Source organism: Gracilinanus agilis, chromosome 6 (assembly GCF_016433145.1).
Source record: "Gracilinanus agilis isolate LMUSP501 chromosome 6, AgileGrace, whole genome shotgun sequence".
Lineage (NCBI taxonomy): Eukaryota > Metazoa > Chordata > Mammalia > Didelphimorphia > Didelphidae > Gracilinanus > Gracilinanus agilis.
Window position 1 is genome coordinate 178,534,655 of NC_058135.1, and position 22,877 is coordinate 178,557,531.

The 22,877-nt window shown below is 37.5% G+C and overlaps 1 pseudogene; it reads right to left on the reverse strand.

Annotated features, from left to right (window-relative positions):
* Positions 1-4,286: 4,286 nt before the first annotated feature.
* On the reverse strand, positions 4,287-22,569 carry LOC123252425 (annotated as a pseudogene).
* Positions 22,570-22,877: the final 308 nt, after the last annotated feature.

The following is a 22,877-nucleotide window of genomic DNA, read 5'->3' on the forward strand; positions in this document are numbered from 1 at the left end:
TAAGTTTTTGATTTCTCTCTAAATTCTATGCATTCAGGCAATAATTTTTATCCTGGGCAAATTACCACCTTTTAGAGCTCTTAGACTTCAAGTTATGGTGAAATGACTGACCTAAATTGGCAAAGGGGATTTCCTTCCCTGGAAATTCTCTATACTAATGAAATCACAGGTCTAGTTCCTATTCATATAGATAGAGAGGACATGTGGAGATTAGCATGAGCAAAGACAATAAAATGAAGATATCTTTTTCTTCCTTCCTTTTTTCCTTCCTTCCTTCCATCTATCTATCTATCTCTATGGAAATCCACCTGACTGCAGTCGAATGTGGGAAGATTTTAGAGGGTCCAAACATGATTTAGCAGGCAATTTGGAGCAAGAGCCATGATACAGTGAAAAAGATGTTTAAAAAAGCTTAATGTGGCAATAGTATGTGGGATGGATTGAAGGGGGGAAAGGACTAGAAGCAGAGAGACCACATGAAGTTGTTGTTGGTTTCTTGATAGTGAGTGATGTGTATGTGGACCAGTATAGTGGTAATGAGGATAAATTCAAGAGCATTTCAACAACAAAAAGTGATAAGACAAGGCAAAAGATTGGAATTGATGGGATTAAAATTGGTAAAGGACAAAGATGGTTCTAATATTTGGTCTTGTAGGTTGGAAGAATAGTGGTACAATAGACAAAATGAATAATTAGGGAGATTATGAGAATGAATTTGGCTCTGTACACACACTGAGTTTGAGGTAATAGAAGAGCATCCTATTAGAGATGTTCCATAACCACTTAGAAATATGGGATTCAGACACTGGTGAGAGGTCAGGGGTAAAGGGAGATGAAGTTTGAGAGCTATCAGGATAAAGATGATATGTGAAGTCATAAGAGCTGATGAAATCACTGAAGCAAGTGTAGACAGAGTCAAGGCAGAAGGCAGACTTCTATCTATTAATATTAATATTTTTCCTTGGAAAAGTTGCTAGGCAAACAGCAAAGATGGTATTGTAGGAGGAAATAGACACCCTGGCTCTTTTTCACAAGTACTCTAACAAATATCTAGGAAGAATATGAGATGGCACAATAACTGGGAAAGTCAAGAAGAAAGCCCAGGAAATCCTTCTAGCTCAAGATTACAATGTCAGCCCACAGACAAGTGACCAGCGGAGGAGTTCCAGAACAGAGGTGGGTAGAAGATCCATTGCTCTGACCTGGAAAGGGATCACAGATTCAAGGGTACAGAGCGGGAGACACCTGCTGCTTGGTTGCTCAGACAGAGAAAGGGCATTGCTGATTCAGCCCAATGGTGCAGACCAGCAGTGAGCATAGATTTCTGTCTCTCTGACTACAGAGCATGAAAAGCTCAGACCATTAGAGCAGTGACCTGACTGTGGACTTCAGCAGAAAGCTTAAGTCACACTGAAGTTGGCATTTCTCTGGACTGAGCTACCCCACATTCTTTGAAGAAGGTAACACTCCATGCCTGGAATTCGCTGTGATATGACTCCAGATAATATAGATCAGGGCCATACAAGGCCCCAACATTTTTTTCCATAACTAAACAGTGTTTAGAATGAATACAAAGACCCAATTTAGGGAAGAAGACTGGAAGAATGAGGAAACACAAATAGAAAGACAATAATGCTCGAAAAATAAATGGCTATTTTAGAGACAGATACTCCCAAGACAAAAACCTAAAAAACTCCAAAACATCCTCAAATAATATGTCAAAGAAAAAAAATAGCTGGGCCACAATTTGGAAGTGTTTTTTATGATGTTTTGATGAGGACAATATGGAAATATACTTTTTCATGACAACACATATATAACCCAGATTGAATTGCTTGCTAGCTCTGGAATGGGAGAGAGAAGAAAGGAAGGGAGACAATTTGGATCATAAAACTTTGGAAAACTTATGTGGAAATTTGTTATTACATGTAATTGGTAAAATAAATAAATATTATATTCTGATGATTTTTTTTAACCCTTACCTTCCATCTTAGAATCAATACTATATATTGGTTCCAAGGCAGAAGAGTGGTAAGGGATAGCCAATGGGGGTTAAATGACTTGCCCAGGGTCACACAGCTAGAAAGTGTCTGAGGCCAATTTGAACTTAGGACCTACCATCCTCAGGCCTGGCTCTCACTCTATTGAGCTACTCAGCTGCCCCCTGTTCTGACGGTCTTAAAAGAAAAAAGGAAAAGAAGGAGAGGAAATGAAGAGGAAGGAAAAGTGAGGGGGAACCCACAACATAATCAAAGTATGCAAGTAAAAATATGTGCAAATAAGGAGACAGAGATATGTGAAGCAAGTACCATTTCTCTATTTCTTTCTTTTTTTTTTCTTTTTTCTAAAAATAATTTTAGTTTATTGAGGTTCTATCAGCTCCAAGTTGAAAACAGGCAGTTTCTTCTTTAGCAACACAGTCCTTTTTAACTGGTCCCTTGAATGTTTTCTTTTTCACAGTCTGGAACCAACCTTGGCCAAATTTGCAGGTGGTGTTGATGGATTTCAAGCCAATTTTCCCCAGGGCCTGACGTTGACTCTACACCAGCAGACCTGTGTAGGGCGAGGACACACTTCTTGGTCCCAACATCACAGCCTTTCAGCTTTATAAAGTCACTGATTACCACCAGAGACAAATCCTCCCAGAGGATTAGTGTTCTTGTTATACAGATTGCAATTAGTGGATGCATTGTTTTTGATCAGTTTCCCATCCTTGATCTGGTAGACCTGGCTAATAGATTTTTGCTGATCTCAGTGTGGTGGTGATAGCCCTTCTGACCAGCCTAAGTCACAGAGATTGACAGAGCACAGGGTGCCAAACTCCAATCCAGGTTCTGTTCTTTTTTTTTTTTTTTTTTTAGTTTATTTTTTAATTAAATACTTCTTAATTTTAGCCAATCTGCTAGGTGTAAGGTGATACCTTGGAGTTGTTTTGATTCGCATTTCTCTAATTATTAGAGATTTAGAACACTTTCTCATGTGCTTATTGATTCTTTTGATTTCTTTACCTGAAAATTAATATTCATGTCTCTTGCCCATTTATCAATTGGGGAATGGCTTGATTTTTTATACAATTGATTTAACTCCTTGTATATTTGAGTAATTAGACCCCTGTCAGAGTTTTTTTTATAAAGATTTTTTCCCAATTTGTTGTTTCTCTTCTGATTTTGACTACATTGTTTTTGTTTGTACAAAAGCTTTTTAGTTTAATATAATCAAAACCATTTAATTTACATTTTGTAATTTTCTCTAACTCTTGCTTGGTTTTAAAATCTTTCTAAAATGAAAGAAGGGGAGACTAATGAATGCTGGAGGGGATGTGGCAAAATTGGGACATTAATGCATTGCTGGTGGAGTTGTGAACTGATTCAACCACTCTGGCTGGCAACTTGGAACTATGCTCAAAGGGCTATAAAAAAATGCCTGCCCTTTGATCCAGCCATGCCATTGTTGGGTTTGTACCCCAAAGAGATCATAAATAAACAGACTTGTATGAAAATATTTATAGCTGTGCTTTTTGTGGTGGCAAAGAACTGGAAAAGGAGGGTATGCCCTTCAATTGGGGAATGGCTGAACAAACTGTGGTATATGCGGGTGATGGAATACTATTGTGCTAAAAGGAATAATAAACTGGAGGAATTCCATGTGAACTGGAAAGACCTCCAGGAACTGATGCAGAGCGAAAGGAGCAGAGCCAGAAGAACATTGTACACAGAGACTGATATACTTTGGTAAAATAGAATGCAATGGACTTCTGTACCAGAAGCAATGCAATGACACAGGACAGCTCTGAGGGATTTATGGTAGAGAATGCTACCCACATTCAGAGGAAAGACTGCAGGAGAGGAAACATATAAGAAAAACAATTGCTGAACACATGGATTGAGGTGGACATGATTGGGGATATAGTGTGGAAACTACCACACCAATGCAACTATCAAAAATTTGGGAATAGGCCTTGATCAATGACACATGTTAAAACCAGTGGAAATGTGCATTGGCCACGGGTAGAGGGAGTGCGGGGGGGGGGGGGGTGAAGGGGAAAGTAAGAGCATGAATCATGTAACCATGTTAAAAATGAATATTAATAAATGTTTAATAAAAACTAAATACTTCTTGATGTGTGAATTGTAGCAGATAATTACCATTTATCAACAACTGATCAGTTAGAGGTCTATGGATTAGTACTTTCTTTTTTTTTTAAATTAAACCCTTAACTTCTATCTTAGCATCAATATTGTGTATTGATTCTAAGGCAGAAGTAAGGGCTAGGCAATGGGGGTTAAGTGACTTTCCCAGGGTCATACAGCTAGGAAGTATCTGAGGCCAGATTTGAACCTAGGACCTCCTGTCTCCAGGGCCAGGTTCTGTTCTGCAGACTTCAGGGTTTTTTTTATTCCCTCCTCCCCTCAGCAATTTTATCGTAAGCTACTAGCTGGTGGCATCTTTGCAACCCTTGCCCTTGATAACTCCAGTGATATCAAACAACTCATTCTCATACCAATCTAGTTTCTCAGCCATTCACGTGGATCTCAAAAGGAAGCAGGTGAATCTGGGTGTGGGCATGGCTTTGGATCACGTGGCAGTAGTTTTTCAAGCTATTGAAATCTTTCTCTGTCTCTTCTCATCATCAACCACTCATTTCTTATAGTATGTGTAGAAGGAATTCTTGAACTTTTGCCAGTTCTTGTAGAATTGTCACTTACACTCTTCACTGATGTGCCCAGCAAGGATGGTTCTGAAGGTATGGAATCCAAGAAGGGTTTGCATATAGAGTCCACAATGCCTAGAATGTTTGGGTGGGGTGTCCCCACAATGGTACCTGGCTTGACCACTACTTTCTTGTTTACCTTTGAGCCACGCTTGTCTACTTCCCGAATGATGTGGATGATGTCTAATTTGTAGTCCAGAAAGGCTGTGAGGGGATGAGTTTGGTGGCATCATCTTTGGGAAGATCTTCCCCTTCCCCTGGTGACTTTTAAGGCAGGAAGCCTAGAGACCCTTGTCTAGGAGCAGAGAATTTCCAGTGAGCATTGCTGCTGCTATGACTGCCCCTAATGTGGGTGAGAGCTGTCTATTTCTTTCTACTGAACCAATCAAAGGAAGGTAGAACACAAACACACACATACTCACTCAAAGAGTATGATGTAGGAAAACATTGAACTCACAGAGAAAAATGGAAAGAATATAGGGAGGGGTAAAGGGTAGAATAAAGGAGAAGACAGAATTAGGGAAGTCATAAACAAAATAAAGCTATTTAGAGGGTATTTTGGGTAGAGGGGTACAAAAGGAAAGAAAGATAAAAACCTCTGACTGGAGTTTGGGAGGACAAGAAAAGGAAGACAAAGATAGATTTACAACACTTTTGAGTTCATTTTTCTCTCATCACCATTTTCTTCTTCGTAAATAGGGAGCAGGCAGCAAAATAAAGAAAAGTAATAAAGGAACAGGCTAGAGGGAAATATACAGTTAATAATCATGGCTGTGAATTTGAATAGTTTGGAATCACCTGTAAAATGGGAGAGGAAAGCTGAATGGATTAAAAATCAGAACCCAACAATGTGCTTAAAAGAAACCCATTTGAGGGGGCAGCTGGGTGGCTCAATGGATTGAGAGATAGGCCTAGAGATGAGAGGTCCTAGGTTCAAATCTGGCCTCAGACACTTCCCAGTTCTATGATCCTGGGCAAGTAAGTCACTTGATCCCCACTGCCTAGCCCTTACCAATCTTCTGCCTTGGAGCCAATACACAGCATTGACTTCAAGATGGAAGGTAAGGGTTTAAAAAAAAAAGAAAGAAACCCACTTGAAACATCCATCCAGAATTAAAGTTAAAGGCTCAAAAAATCTGTCCAGTTTTAACTGAACTAAAAAATGCTGATGAATCATACTAGGCATTGGGACCTCATGCAAAGCAAAAGCAAAAATAGACTTGGTTGAAAGAGACAAACCGGTAAACTACATTAAGCAGAAAAGTACCACAGATAGTGAATTACTTAGCAATGGTTACTTATAAAAATATAAAATACAAAAAATACAAATACAAAAATACAAAGAATACAAAATATAGAATTTAAATAATTAATTGCAGAAAAAGAATGAATGAATTCTCAAAGGAAAAAAAGCGAGGATCAGATGAATTTATAAGTCAGTTTTCTCAAGCATCCAAAGAATAATAAATTACACTATTACCCATATTGTTTGAAAAATCAGGAAAAGGGATCCTATCAAATTCATTTTATATACAAGTATGGTTTTAAAATCTAAACTAGGTAGAGTCAAAACAGAAAAAGAAAATTTGATACCAATGAATACTGATGAAAAAAATTTTAAGTAAAACAGTAAGCAAAGAGGTTATAACAACATGTTGAAACTATTAGGGAAATTATAAATATAATGTAACATTAAAAACAAGAACAATAAAAACCATAGGATTATATCAATTAATGGAGAAAAAGCTTTTTGCAAAAAATATAACATTTGGGCAGCTGGGTAGCTCAGTGGATTGAGAGTCAGGCCTAGAGATGGGAGGTCCTAGGTTCAAATCTGGTCTCAGACACTTCCCAGCTGTGTGACCCTGGGCAAGTCACTTGACCCCCATTGCCTACCCTTACCACTCTTCTGCCTTGGAGCCAATACACAGTATTGACTCTAAGACGGAAGGTAAGGGTTAAAATATATATACATATATATATATATATATATACATATATAACATTTATTTTGGTTAAAAACACCAGAAAACATAGAACATATGGTCCATTTCTTAATATGCTAAGTAGTATCTATGTAAAACTAAGGGCCAGAATTATATTGAATGGGGATAAACCAGAGGCATTTCCTACAAAAAATGGATAAAGCTAGGAAGCTCATTATTAGCACTACTATTTGATATGGTGCTAGAGCGGCTATAGCAATGATATGAAAATATTTAAAGAAATAAGCATATGTAAAGAAATAAAGTGATTCCTTTTGCAGACAATATAATTTTCTTAGGAAACTTAGTAAACTAAAATTAATTGAAACAATAATTTCAGCGAAGTTGTAGGATATCAATCTGCTGCCTCCTCATCCCCACTTGTTAAAATTCTATTTATAAATGAGTTTATTAAACAGGAGGTGATAATGGTTAGATCTTTCATTTTGGAAGAGCAAGAAAATAGATGACTGAATAGAGTAAGGAGACAGGAGACCTTCGAGCAGATTATTGCATTAGTCTAGTCATGAGATGATGAAGGTCTGCACCAGGGTGGGGGCAGTGTCAGAGGAGAGAAAGGGAATATGAGATGTTACAAAAGTACAATCAAAAGGAATCCATAGTGGATACAGGAGGTGAGAGAAAGTAAGGAGTCAAATCTGAAATCTAGGTTGTATGAATGGGAATATGGTAGTGCTTTTGACAGTAAAAGGGGAAGTTAGAAAGATGGGAGGGCTTGGAAGAGGAAAGATGATAAGTTTAAATCCTGTCTCTGCCATTTACTACCTGTATGAACAAGCCAATTTCTTTGGACCTCAGTTTCCTCAATTGCAAAATATAGGGTTGAACTAGATGATTTCTAAGATTCCTTCCAGCTTTAGATTTATGATCTCGTAATTAAAAAAAAAAATATATATATATATATATACCAACATTACAAAAATGTGAGACATACAATACCCTTTTATTAAACTTAGGTTTCCCCTGAACTGAAATAGTATTGAGTATTATATAGTATTGAAATAGTATTTGAACTTCCTTCTACTCCACCTTTATTTCTCAGAAGCAAAATATTTCCTTATGCTTTCATTTACTTTTCATCTGGACCACGGCCAATATATTGGTTTCATTGAAAAGTCAGCATCTATTTTGATCACTCCCTGTGACTAGAGTGAAGTTTTTTATTTGAGTGTCTTTACCATAAACACTAGAGGCTAAATTTGTGCAGGTTTTAGTAGTGTTAAGATTTTAGATTTACTTTTAATTGCTTTCAGCCATCATGTGTCCCAATAAGCTATCAATGTTATTTTTATTAGGAGTGAATTCTGATCAATAGAGAATGCAAGCAGAAACTCCACAGAAACAAACTGAGAGATGAAGCTATTTTTTAAACCTTCGATGACAATTTTTTTCAATAGGATGTATTCCTGTTTTGTGGTTACTATACTCAAGATTGATAAGATTTTATAGCTGGCAGGGCTCTTAGAAATTTATAGACTCGTGTACAATTAGTTTTTGTTAGTCAAAGAGAAAGAAACAAAATTTACCCTACGTTTAAACTATCTACCTTCTAACAGAGAATATTTTCCTTTAAAATCTGAACCTAAACTCCAGTGGCAGTGCAACTGGGCACAGAAAACATTTTCAACTCACAAAACAAATTCCAGGCAGTATTTGTGTCTGTAAAGCCACTGGACTAGGAGTTAGAATTCCTTTGTTCTAGTTCCTATCCTGCCCCATGAGCTGCTGTATGACCTTGGACAAATTCTTTTAACTCAGGTTCTGATTTGTAAAAAAGAGGGGTTTGCACAAAATGAGTTCTAAGGACACTGACAGCTCCTTGACTCCATGTCATATCCTTGAAAGATAAATGTGGAAAATTCTTAAATCTAAACTAAGGGTAAATGTAAGAAGGAAGAGCATTGTTATTATAATGAAAGTGGACATTGACATAAGTACTTTAAGCTTTAAGCGTCATAGCAAGATTATGAGGAAGAAACTAAAAATATTATTACACCCATTTCATGAATAAGGAAATTGAAGTTCCGGGAAGTTAAAGTTTGTGCATAGAGCTCATAAAGGTCAGAAGTATGATTTAAACTCAGATTATCCTGATTTATCAAGTATACCACATTGTCTCTAATTATTAAGTAATTTCTAACATCTCCCATACCTAACAACAATGTGTAACAGGGGGCTGAGAACTGATTAGAATCCCGAGATCCCCGAGAAAGGAATGCGTATCCCTCTGACAAATACCAGGATGACAGTCAGATTTCAACCCCTATTACAAATATCTATGTGAAGTGCAATTTATTTAGAAAATAAAGTAGGAAAAGGGTAGATAATTAGAACTGGAAGGGACCTAAGTATGCAACTAAACAAACTTATTTTTATAGATGAGGAACCTGAGGCACAAGAAGGTTAAATGCTTTACCCACATGGCTAACAATTAGGAGTTGTGTTTCAAATCCCTAATTTCTGAATCCTAGATCAAGAACCCTCCAGTCTATCCCAGACAACTCTCTTCTGACTGGTCTTCTATTGTTTTACATTTTCCCTTTCCCCCATGCTAGAAGCTCAATAAATTCTTGTTTGACTGAAAATAGAATAAGGAACTAGTAATAATTGATAAGAACGATTGAGCTATAAACAATTGACAGGAAGGCGTGAGAATGTTGAATTTGAACTCACCTGGTATGTATTAAAAAAAAAATAGATCAGTGAATAAAGAGGCCCGGGTTCAAATGCCAGTATTGCTACTCACTACCTGGCAAATCCATTAATTTCTTAAGAGTCTCAGATTCCTCATCAATAAAATGAGAAGTTGTACGAAATTATCCCTGAAGTCCTTTTCAGTTCTGCATCTATGATCATATGATTTTTGATCTGTCCCTATGATTTGATTGGTATTGGGAAATAATGCCTGGGAAACTCCTGTCTGTGAGAATGTTCTACAATTCCTACTTTTACTGAATTAGAAGGGAGGGGGTGGGACCCAGGCACAGAGATGTTAATGACTTGCCCAAAGTCACAAAGCTAGTTAATAAATAAGAGGCTGGACCTAATCCCAAGTCTTCTAGGAGAGGCCACTAAGCCAACCTAACTTTCATGATCCTGTGACCAAAGAGATTATCCAGAATTAGAACCAAAAGACCTATAGTGGACTCAGGTTTGCTAAATCCAAGTTTAGTAAGCACTGGAAAAGAAAATTATTATTCATTAAAAGCAATTAAGAAAATTGGATAGTTTTATGGCATTACAATATTTTACATCATATGCCTCAATAAATTTCAATTCAATATTGCAAATATTGACTTGGCTTAAAAAAGAGCCAGGTTCAAATCTTGCCTCAAACATTTCTAGCCTTGGTTACTAGCTAAGAGAATATTAATCTCTCTCAGCCTCAATTCCCTTATTTGTAAAATGGAAATAATAGCAAGTATCTTACAGGGTTGTTGTGAGGATGAAATGAGATAATAAAGGCAAGATGCTCTGCAAATCTTTTTTTAAACCCTAATCTTCTGTCTTAGAATTGATACTGTATATCAATTCAAGGCAGAAGAGCAGTACAGAAGAGGCAATTGGAGTTAAGTGATTCGTCCAGGGTCAAATAGCTGAGAAGTGTCTGAGACTACATTTGAACCTAGGACCTCCTGTTTCCAGGTCAGGCTTTCAGTCCACTGAGCCCCCCAGTTGCTTCTACTTTGCAAATCTTAAAGTGCTATTTAAATGTTAGCCATAATAAAGAAAAATTGTGCAGATTGAAGGAAAATTCTTGTTATTAAAAAATATAAGAAATTGAGGTAAAGAAAAAAATATATATGTAAATGCAGTCACAAAATAAAAAGGAACAGAGACAGACGAAAGGAAAATAACCAGATTAAGAAAAAACATTTCGACTTAAATATTTCTGACAAAAATCTGACAGCACAAATACAGGAGAAACTGACACAAATTTGCAAGTGATTCTCTAGTAGGCAACTATTCTGATCTAATCCAATCCAATCCATTTCAACCAAACCCATAGAGAAGGAATTTATTAGATATTTGCTCAACGTGAAACATTGTCCTTGATGCTGGAACTAAACATAATGAAAAACAGGTTCCTGCACATTATTGGATTCAGGATTATACCCCTTCAATGGATAAAGATAGTTAAAAACAATAAAATTCAGTGACAGAGCCGTGCCGGAGAAATAGCCAGATTATTACAGGGCTAGTGATCCTGTGACTTGGTGCAATCTTTTGGGAAAATAATGTAATATTATATAATAAGAACTCCAAAACTGCATATACCTTGACTGGGTAATCCCACCCCTAGGACTACATACCTTTACAGGTGTTACTGAAAAGGACAAAAACACCAACCTCTACAAAATTATTCATAGCAACATTATTCACAATAGCAACAAACTGGAAAAAAACCCAAGTGTCAAGAGATTGGGGAGTGGCTGAACAAACTGTGTTAGGTAAATGATTACTGCACCATGAACAATGAAAATAATATAAACACTACCAAGATATGTGAGAAAGTTTGTCAAGCCCCTCCTTGCTTTTCCTACTACTTTCTGACAGTTTCGGTGCAGGAGGATTGGTATCGTAGTTTCTTAAAATGGAAGACAACATTAATTTGTAATTGTATTCAGTACTCCTGTGTGTGGTTGTACAACTGTATCAACTTACCTATTCTAGAAAGACAGTATGGTTTATGAATGGAAAGTGTACTCTTCATATTTAAAAGTCCACGTTATTTTGTAATAAGAACTTAGATCGAATCCTGGCTTGACTCTACACTTGAGCCATGGAAGAAGCAGTGGTAACCTTTTGTACCCAGAAGAATGTTGGACTTTGGTTTTGGAAGATCAGGTTTGAGTCTATCTTTCCATGACTCTAGGCATGCCACTGGACCTCGGTGGGCTAGTTTCCACATCTGCAGAATGTTTACACTTAGAACCTCAAAGGGATATAGTGTACTGCTTGGTCAATCTTAAAGTGGTATAATAACTAACGTGAGTTATTCTTTTTATTTTCTCAGGGTTTGTCTGTGATTTTCATGTGGTTGTATTTCTTCCTGGTGTAACTGGTGGAAAGAACACTACTAGCTTTGGAGTAAGAAGAAAGACAATTATGACACTTTCTAAGTGAATGGCTATGAAGAAATAACCTCTTTAAACCTCAGTTTTCTTATCTGTAAAATAAGGCTAACAGTCCCATTCTTTCTCTTAGAAGGCTGCTGTGAGGAAAACGTTTTGTAAACCTTAAAGTGATATGGAAAGAAGGCTGTTATTATTGTTGTTCATTTGGGAGAGAGAGCTTTCCAAGACACATGATTAAATTCTAAAGAAACTATGCTAAGCCTACTTTGGCAGAAACACGCAGAGTTTCCCTGGTCAGCCCTTGAATGAACCTTTGCATCATAATTTGCAGTTGTGTTTATGTCTGCCTTGTTTAGTTTTGCTCTGTGGTTTTGTCCTCTGAAAATTGGGTCCACAGTTGAATTCCAAGTGTCTGTTTACATTGGTTTTTTTCCCCCCTGATCAAGCTTTATGGGTTAAAGTCCATCTTTTATGGGAGAGAACTCAGTCTTCCCCTGAAGTCCTGTAGAAATTCCTGTTCTTTTCAGGACTGCCTTGATAGTAAAGGTTCCAGGAAGTTAACTAGGACTTTGCACTTAAGAAAATGTCTGCTTCCCACATGAAGCACTTAAATGGCCAAAGGGTGTTGTGATTTATGCAGAAAGGAAAAAAAAGCTGGGATACACTTCCCCAAAATTTACCGAAAACTAAAGATTCCAGTTAAAATAGAAAAGTACAAAAAGTGCAAAGTCTATTTGATGGAATTTTTATATGTTGATCCTTAGTTTCAGTACACGCCCGTGCAACAATTTCTTTTGAAAATAAAAGTGTAAGCTCCTCACTTTTTTTTTTACTCTGCAAATCTTAAGGTGCTAAATAAATATAAATGCTAGCTATTACATATATTATGATTGACAATTAAACATAAAAATGTTTATCTAAATGTTTAAAGAGTGGCAACAATTTCTTTTCCTTCCTCTCTCCTTCCTTTCCAATCCCAATGATCTAATCATCAATCAATAAGCAATTATGCTTTTCTTAAGCTTCTATGATATGCCAGGCATTAGGGATATAGAGACAAAAGTGAAACAGTTCCTGCCTTCAGGGAGCTTACCTTCTAACAGGAGAAACAATATATACATATATACTATATATAATATATCACACAGACTAGATACAAAATATGACACGTAAATTCGATATTTCCTGGCAAATAAGAACTAGTTGGGAGAGACAAAGGTTTTTGAGGGGAAGGAGAGAAAGAAACAGATTTCAGGCACTCATTACCAGGGCCAGGAAATGTCTCCTACCAAAGACAAATTTGCTATTCTGATTTACATGTGTGTGTGTGTGTAACGAGCAATTACCATATTACATTCAGAAACATAACCATCCATTACTCTCAGTAATATAGTGTCTTTCCTGAAGATCAAAGCTTCAAATAATGATCATTAGGAAATGCCACTTGGAAGTAGTGATGGGCTAGAGTTGAAGCAGTCTTCCTGTGAATTTGTGAGGGCTCAGGAGTATTTTAAATTATTTGTCCCCATGATATCCTCATCTCCCCTCCAGCTCCCCACCTTTGGGTTCAATTTTCTCCACAAGATTATGGCCATAAAGACATTTAAGGTTTTCAAAAAGTTCAAAGGGGGTAGCTGGATGGCTCAGTGGATTGAGAGTCAGACCTAGAGATGGGAGGTTCTAGGTTCAAATCTGGCCTCAGACACTTCCTAGCTGTGTGACCCTGGGCAAGTCACTTAACCCCCATTGCCTAGCCCTTACTACTCTTCTGCCTTGGAGCTAATACACAGTATTGACTCCAAGACGGAAGGTATGAGTTTAAAAAAAAAGTTCAAAGATATGTTTCTATCTATCTATTCTATCTATCTATGCTATCTAAGTCCAAGGACAGGACAACAAAGAATACGATGTGGCATTGCAAGGAACTCATTAAACAAATTACCTGGGTTTTAGCCCAGTCAGCATCACTACTTAGAAGAAGGTTATACTCACTCTTCTAACTCCCTACCTGATGTGTGCTATGTAATAGAAGAGGGAGGAAGGATGCATTAGTGAGGCTAAAGCCTTGGGGATGGACTAGGTTTGGGTGATGCCAATTTTACAGCTCTCATTCCATTCCAGTCAGTCCAGAAAATCTACAGTTAGGTGCCTATTTCTGGAATTTCCAACTATCACACAAAAGTGTCTCAGATATGACCATGAATCTCCTGTTTCTTCTATTCTCTTTCCTGCTGATGGATGGAATTTTCAGTTACAGCTAAGTGACCTTTGCTCTTACTGCTTCACTATTTTTTGGCCCCATGATACCATTGTGGCTAAGGAAAATTCAACTAATATTTCAGTGTTTATGTTTCTTCTATCATATACTGGTACTTATAAAATGCTTTGGGATCCTGGGATGAGATAATGAGTTAACTGCAATGAATATGTATATTGTGCATATACATATGTCATTCTTAACAAAAATGTAAAATTTTTTTAGGGAAAAATGTGCCAGTCAAGATGGAATAAAGAAAAAATATCCTATTAACATACTCTTAAAAAAAAGAAAGCAAGGGGATAGTGTGGGATAAAAAGTTTGTTGTCTGCTTTTGAATGATCTCATCTCTTTGTATGATCTGAACGGATTTTAAAAAAGTTAATCTTCTCCATATCATCATGCTTATTTTTTCCCCCCAAGACTGCTTAAATGATACTATTATGAGGTAGAATGGAGTTTCTTCTAGAGTGAACAATGTCATCTTTATCTTTTTTTGCTCCCTGAGAGATGCCTTGGCAGGACAGAAGTAAACTTCTTATGTCCTATTGTTAGATACCAGGCTTGTCGTGTTCCCTTATGAGTAAGACCCTAGAGGAAAGAACATTGGAGAAGTCAGAAGATCTGGGCTGTGGAGTCCTACCTCTGATATGTCTTAACAGTTCCAAGCATCAGTTTTTCCATACAATGGGGACAAAAATCTCTCAGACAAACTTAACTATTTATAAAATATGATTCAAATAATTGTTTTTATTGTTCAAAGAATCTCACAGTTTGAAAGGACTTCAGACCATCTAGTCTAATCCATATCTGACCAAGAATGCCCTCCATAACATAACATAACAAACAAGTCAAGTGCTTCTCTAGCCTCCAATTAGACTTCTGTGGAAGGATAATTCAAAATCCTTTTTTCCCCTTTAGGCAGTGCATTTGATTTTTGACAGCTCTAATGAAGAACTTTTCCCTTTATATACATTCTAGATCTGCCTTGCAGTCATTTTCACTCAGGAGTCCTCATTCTGTCTTCTGGGAACAAGAAGAAAAACATTTGATCCAACTTCTACATGATGGCTCTTCAAATACTTGGAAGATATTGATCATATATGCCTGGAACCTTTTTGCTTCCTGGCTAGGCATCTTTAATTCCTTCTTCTCATCCTTATATGAAATGAGATGAAGGCCTCTAGTTGATTGATCTTTTCATCGGTACTTTCTGAATATCCAGATACTCAATTCTCCAGAACTCTTGCCTTCATTTTGAAGGGATCATACCTCATATGCTCACAATTTTTTTTTGAGGAAACTTTCTTGATTCTCAAGGACCAAAACTCCTAGCAAGTCACATGAATTGTAGTCTAGCCATGCCTCCATTACCTAGTACTTGCACAACTGGTTCCTAGAACCCATGAGTAGAATTTTATATTCATCTGTATTAAATTTCATCTTATTAAGTTTGATTCATTGTTTTGGTCTGTAAGCCTCTTTTTGGATCCAGGATGCTGTTGTGCAATGTGTTATCTTTCCTTCTAGCTTTGTTTCCCCTGCCAATTTGAAATGTGTATCATCTACACTGTCATACGAATCACTGATAAAAACAATGAATAGCACTATACTAACTCTTCCACTAACATCCATACCTTTTTGTAGCCTTGAGGTAACCATAACATTTCTCCAAGACTATGCTGGTATAGTACAATCTCTGAAAGGACCTACACTAAGTCAGAAGGGTTTCAAGTAGAGAACCAGTCAATGGAACAACCTAACAAAAATCAGAGAGACTTATTACCTGAAGGCTGGCTATCTGGTGGTCCATTTCTTTGATCAAATTGATTCAGAAAGATCACTGCCCTGCCACTTCTGATCTGTGTGACCCTCTGCAATGACTCTGATTGCCCAGGGCTTCATTGATGCCTTTAAATGAGAGTTGAGTGGGATGATATCTACAGTCCCTTCCAGAATCTAGATCCTATAGTCTCCTTTAGTGTAAAGTAGTTGGGATCTACATAGGAAGAAGAATTTGTACAGATGAAAGCATAGATATTTGGAATCATCATCATTATCTAATAACATTATTTCTGTATGCCTGAGAGTTTATCGGTGTGGGAAACTCCCTCTACTGATGAAATTAGTCATTTATCTATAAGTTCTAATATGAAAGATTGCCTATGAAACCAAAGAGGTTAAATGAATGGTTCATGGTCACAAAGTCAATGTGTGTTAAAGGTAAAATGAAAACCCAGTAAAATTCCTTCATGGCTACAAAGAAGGCACCCTGTCCATTATGCCATGATGCCTTGCTTCATTATTATGTGCTAACTTATTAGTAACATGGGTAATAAAGAAGATTTTAATAAAAGGGATACTATGAGGCCCGAAGGTATGGATTGAATTTAATGGGAGAGAGAGAAAGCACACTCTCACCCACAGACCTCTGTGTAGGTGCTGCTGGCAGAAAGGCTATGCCTCTCCTCTCCTGACAGGCTTTGCCAAACCGCACCTGTCGGCTGTCCCCTTTTAACAGTGCCCAGGCAGGGAACCACTGAGAAGTTGTAGGTGTAGTTAACTTCTTTAGTTTCCCAACCTGGGGTTGGAATGATTATTGATAAGGGCTATTGGTGCACTGATCGGAAAACGCTGTTGGATCTGACTGTGTGATTGACTCCCCTTCCCAAGGACCATTGATATAATCACCTCTCAGGAAAGGTACTTTGAAACAAACCATTACATTTAATTCTAGTTAATGGGATTAGGAACAAGGGAAAGGATGGCACATTTGGTAACCTTATTACTAATAGTCTAGGTTAATGATCAAGCTATGGAGATTACTAGATCAAGTAGAGTCTGGAGGTTCTTCACCCTCACACTAACTCTGGCCTGGCTAGACTGGAGCTAAGACAAAGATCAGAGAAGGCTATTGATGATCTTTGAATGGCAGTATCACTGTTCTCTCTCAGCCCTATTGACAATGATGGTAATTGCTCTCTACCTCTCTCAGTAAACCAAGTTGGGTTGCAGGTACAGGCCTACCCTCCTCATGACCTCCCACCTCCCAAGTTCTGCTCCAGACTGAGTCAACTTGTGCTGTGCCTGGTGGGTATTTATAGGGTTGGCTCCAACTGACTTTTGCCCTCCCTCACGGCATCTGGGTACATTTAAGGGTGTTCAACTGCTGGTCTTGTCACTCAAAGGTGGTGTCCATCTTGTCCCAGAAATTCATTACAACATTATGTGCTAACTTATTAGTAACATGGGTAATAAAGAAGATTTGTAGGACAGAAAAAGAAGTTTGCCTATTTTGTAAAAAGAATGAGATGATAAATGGAAAAATCTAAATGGCATACAAAAGAACCTTAAGGAGGTGTTACCTACCTAAAGAGATAGATCCTCTTAAGAGGATTTATGAGAAAATATGAACAACAATCATGTAGGACATAAAGGATAGAAATGCCAATAGGTATATGGGTAAGCAGGTGTCCGGACTGATGTAGAGGTAAACAAAACCAGAAAAACAATGTACATAATGACTACAGAAATGAAATGGAAAGAAGAACACAAGGAATAAATTGATGTGCAATTACGATGACCAGATTTGGCCACAGAGAAGAGTGAGAAAATGTCACTGCAGAGGTTGGAAAATGTGGGTGTAGAATATTATATCAACTTTTAGACACAACCAATACTTTGGTTTGCTGAAATGAGCATCTTTTTCTTTTTAAATCTTTGTTATAGAGGAAAACTTGTTGGACAGTGGAGAGGAGGTACAAGAGATATTTGGAAGTGAATATGATATATAAAAGAAATGTTTCAATACAAAAATGGTTTTTTAAAGAGCAAGGCTCATTCAAAAGCATCATGTAGGATTTTTTAACTCTTTGATTGCCCAGCTGCAGAGGATCATTTCTACTTTTTGGCAGGATAATAGATAGTACTGTCTATATTTTGCCATAGTAGATAACATCAGGAAGCTTAGGAAGTTAGGCAGAACTCTCTTTAAGCCTTTAATCCAATTATAAATTAACAACTGAAGATCAGATTTGGTAAAGGAAAATTCTAAACCTGGAATTTCCAACACAGAAACCAGAATATCTGGACAAAACGAAAACAGAGGTTGTATTGGAATTGGCTTCCAAATAGCTGAGTCCTCATCCCAGGATCTTGGAAGAAACCTACTTTAGACTTGGAAGAGACCCCATAGGTTATCTAGTCCAACTCATCATTTTTATAGATTAAGAAAGTGAAGCTCAGAGAAAGTGATTTGCTCAAATTACTTCTATTCCTAATAAGCAGCAGAACAAAGTCTTCTAATTCCAAATCTAGAGTTCTTTATGTTATGTTAGACTGAAGAAAGTTTGTCCAGAGGATTTCAGTGCTTTTTGTTTATCTCTTGATTCACTGAGAATACTAACAATATTGGTTTTAAAAAGTCATATCTATATCTATATATCGATAAAAATATTAATAGCAGCACTATTTGTATAGTGGGACATTACAAATGATGTTGCTTAGTTGTTTCAGTCATGCCTGACTCTTCATGACCCCATTTGAGGTTTTCTTGACAAAGATACTAAAGAGCGGACCTAGAGATGAGAGGTCCTAGTTTCAAATCTGGCCTCAGACACTTCCTAGCTGTGTGACCCTTTTTTATTTTTATTTTTTTATTTTTTATTTATTTTTATTTTACTTTAATTTTTTATTATTTTCTTAAACCCTTACCTTCTATCTTAGAATCAATACCAAGTATTGGCTCCAAGGCAGAAGAGTGGTAAGGGCTAGGCAAGGGGGGTTAAATGCCTTGCCCAGGATCACACAGCTAGGAAGTGTCTGAGGCTAGATTTGAACCTAGGATCTGCCATCTCTAAGCCTGGCTCTCAATCCACTGAGCCACTTAGCTGCCCTCAAGGGTTTTATTTAAAAACAAAAAAGGTAGTAGAGTAGTTTTCCATTTTCTTCTCCAGCTCATTTTACAGATGAAGAGATTGAAACGAACTGGGTTAAGTGAGTTGATTAGGATCACAGAACCAGTAAGTATCTGGGACTAGATTTGAACTCAGGAAGACGAATCTTTCTGACTCCAGGTCTAGCCCTTTATTTACTACATCACCTAGATAGCCATTATAAATGACATGGGTACCAACTGATTGAGGGAATGATTGGACAAATAGTGGTAAGTATATGCCTGAGGAAATTGGGTTTGGAAAAGTACTTGTGATTTCTTTGGTAAAGGGAGCTTTCGGATGAGGAAACTCCCTTTACCAATGCATATTTAGCATCTTCGCTTCAGTTTCCGGTTGTAGAGAGTTTCCTGGCATATTAGGAGGCTCACTGACTTGCCCAAAACCAGATAGCCAATATGGGTCAGAGGCAGAGCTTGAATCTAGATCTCCATTATGCCACGGTGATTCTTCTTATGGCTGTAACAACTCTGCGCCATAAGAAATGACCAACATGAAGAATGCAAAAAACACTGGAAGATTTGTACAAATCGATGCATTGAAAAATAAGGTGAATTCGGAAAATGATATACAAGGTGACTACAATGATGTAAATGAAAAGAGCACTAAAATGAAGAGTGCTATGTAACTGTAATGCCTCATCTTGGCCCCAGAGCAAAGAGGAGGAAAACCACCTCCCTCCTTTCCCCTGGTAGGCACAAGGTATATGTGTATGAAACACTGTTTATATTGCCAGCACCAAGTGTTATGTTAGTTGGCAGCTAAGTGGCACAGTAAATAGGATGTTGAACCTAGAGTCAGGAAGACCCTGAGTTCAAATTTGACCTCAAATATTAGCAGTGTGGCCCTGAGCAAGCCACATAATGTTTGCTTCAGTTTTCTTATCTGTAAAATGGAATAAGAATTTACATAGCACCTACTGTAGTAAAGCATTTTATAAAAATTATTTCATTTAATTTTGAAACCATCACATCCAGTAGGCACTGTTATTATCCCTATTTTATTATCATGCCCATTTATTACTACTCTCATATGTAAAATATGTAAGATAGCACCTACCTCCCAAAGTTGTTTTGAGGATAAAATCAGGAAATATTTGTAAAGTGCTTTGCAAACCTTAAACGTTCTCCATAGATGTTACCTATTGTTATTTGTCTTTGTTACAGGAAAAGGCTCATAGGGAGGTAAGGGTTATATTTGGAAATTACTATGATGTGAAAAAAATCAAAAGGGGATTCTAAAAGAATCTAAAAAACCTCATCAAATGTGACAAGCAAAAGACAAACAAACTACTCTGGATGGCTATATTCTTCTCCAAAGGAAAATAAATATGAATTTATATGACTGTATAACTGCTGAATCAGAGTTGGCTTTTCTTTTGATACCGAACAAGAGAATGAATAGAATTAACTCTCGGGCTCACTTTATAAAGAAACAGTAAAGCCCTCTCTCCCTATGACTTCTCATTTCCCCCAGATGTTATAAACACACAAATGTTATTGTGTCTTTACCCTTTAAAGCTTGCCAAAATCAACGTGTTGGATGGAGTTGAATACTCCAAGCAGGTGGCAAGCCAGCCACTGTGACCAATCTCTTGTTCTCTGAAATCAAGCAAAGCACAGCCAGGGGGAGCAGAGGGCTTTGTGGAAGAAATGTCACTTAGAATTAGAGACTGTCAGAGTTGGAAGGGAGTTCAGACATCAGCTAGTTCAGATCCCTTTCTTTTGTGACACAAGGAAACCAAAGTGTAGAGAAGGGAAAATGACTTGCCCGAGCTAGGGAATGGTAGGGCTAGCATCTTCTGACACCTTCAGATCTCTCCATCATAAACCCTGACCTTTCCTGTGTCTGCTATTGTGTAGTCACACAAAAGACCTCCCAAAGGACTGCAAGAGAATCTTATATATGAGCATGAGAGAGAAAAAAATGGCCCAAAGCTCAGAGGAACTTGGAGGTCCAAGCTCTTCACTTTACAGAGGAGGAAACTCGGGTCCAGGATTGTGACCTATTCAAGGTCATGTAGAATCAGGATTTGGATCTAGACCTTCTGACTCCAAATCCAATGCTCCTTCTACTGCATCTACCACACTGCTCCTTGGGCAGTTGTTCTTCCCAAAAGTAGTGTTAGGCTTCTCTACTGACTCCCTGATCTGTGAACAATTGAGGCATGTTGCATTGTTGTCCTTTCCCATCACCCTAGCTTGTGTTCTCACATGTGGATGAAGCTGCAGGCTCACAAAAGAGCCTTAAGGAAGTGAGTCGGGGGAGATAGAGACAGAGCGTGAGGGAAAAGCTGAGGAACGAGAGGACACTGCCCTCCAAGCCATCACCCCCACTCAGAGGGATTTATCTTCTTAAGATTAGAAGCAAAATAACAATAACCGATGATTTATATACAGATTTAAAGTTTGCCAATTGAACTTGGATGCTTCATTTTTGTCTCTGAATCCCAAATACCTAGCCCAGTGCCTACTGGGTGCTTGATAAAGGCTTCTTCGTGCTTCCTTATTTTATCTTGAATTCCAACTTTGTGTTGTTTAAGTATATTTCTATACTGTTTGTTGCTTTAAAAAAATAATTTGTGTTGATGCTTTTAGTGTTCTTTTTCTAATATCTAGCTGTATGCAGGATAATTATGGTTATTATGGTAAATTAACTCATTCTGTTTCTTCTCAAATCTGTGAAAAATGATTAATGAGTGGGTAATCATTACTTGGCTTTGGGAAAATCCTACAACAAAACAAAACTATTTTTTCCCTCACATTGTAAAGGGAATGGCATTATCATTTTAGAAAGTGTAGTCATTAAGAAATCACTCTGAACATGTAACACAAACATCTCCACCTAGGATTTTTTTTTGTTTTTAATATTTGTAGAAGACTCATCTTTGGGCTTTCTACTTTTGGGCATCATCTTTTGGGCAGAAGTGATAAACTTATGGGGTAGGGTGGGGTGTGTAGCAATGTCCAGGCAGGGTCCAGAGGAATTAGCATTTAGGAGGGCCAAATTCTATTCTCAGTTTTCTCAAGTGGTGGGATGCTGTGCAAGTCACTTAGTTTCCTATGTGTAAATTAGGATAATAATAATAAAGATACTTGTATATCACTTCCTTAAGAATCTATAATTTTCATCAGTCTCAATACTCCCTTCAAGTACTGTCTTCAAGACTGCAAGGCATCTGTGTCTTGGCAGAAGATTCTTATGAATTGCAGTGGCCAAATAAATTCATTATTTAGTGATCAAGACTTGGGCAATGAATTAATCTGTACACATAGCTTGGGAGGGTGGGCATCCATTCCATCTGCTGGCCAGGACTTGAATGAAACCTTTCTACATTAGTAGGACCTACCAAGAGGCTGCATTTGATGACATTGGAAGATGTTGAGCAATCAGAATCCCTTCCACGTCATGATGAGTAGAACTTTAGTCTTGCAACAGCCTCTATTACCTGCCTTAAGTCTATCCATACTAGTCATTCTATATGCTGCCACCAACGTGACTTTCCTTAAGTGTACCTACTGATGTGCCGGCAAATGCTTAACAACTGGCTTTCAAAATATGGCATGACGTACTTTAAAATTTCATCTACATTAGTAACAGTTTCTCCAAAAATTTCTTAAGTCTAGACAGCAACAAAACAAAGCAAAGAAATGATCTGTAGCATTTGCTGACTTCTGAAGTATAAATACTCATTCTGAAAACTTAATAATTTACTTATTGAGATAAACTATCTCCAGCATACAATTGTACAATCTGACCATGTCATTCCCCTACTCAATAAACTCTAGTAGCTCCCTATTGCCTTTAGGATAAAATAGAAACTGCTGTCTAGTTAGCTTTAAAAGCCCTTCCAAGTAGAAACAGAAGAAAAAC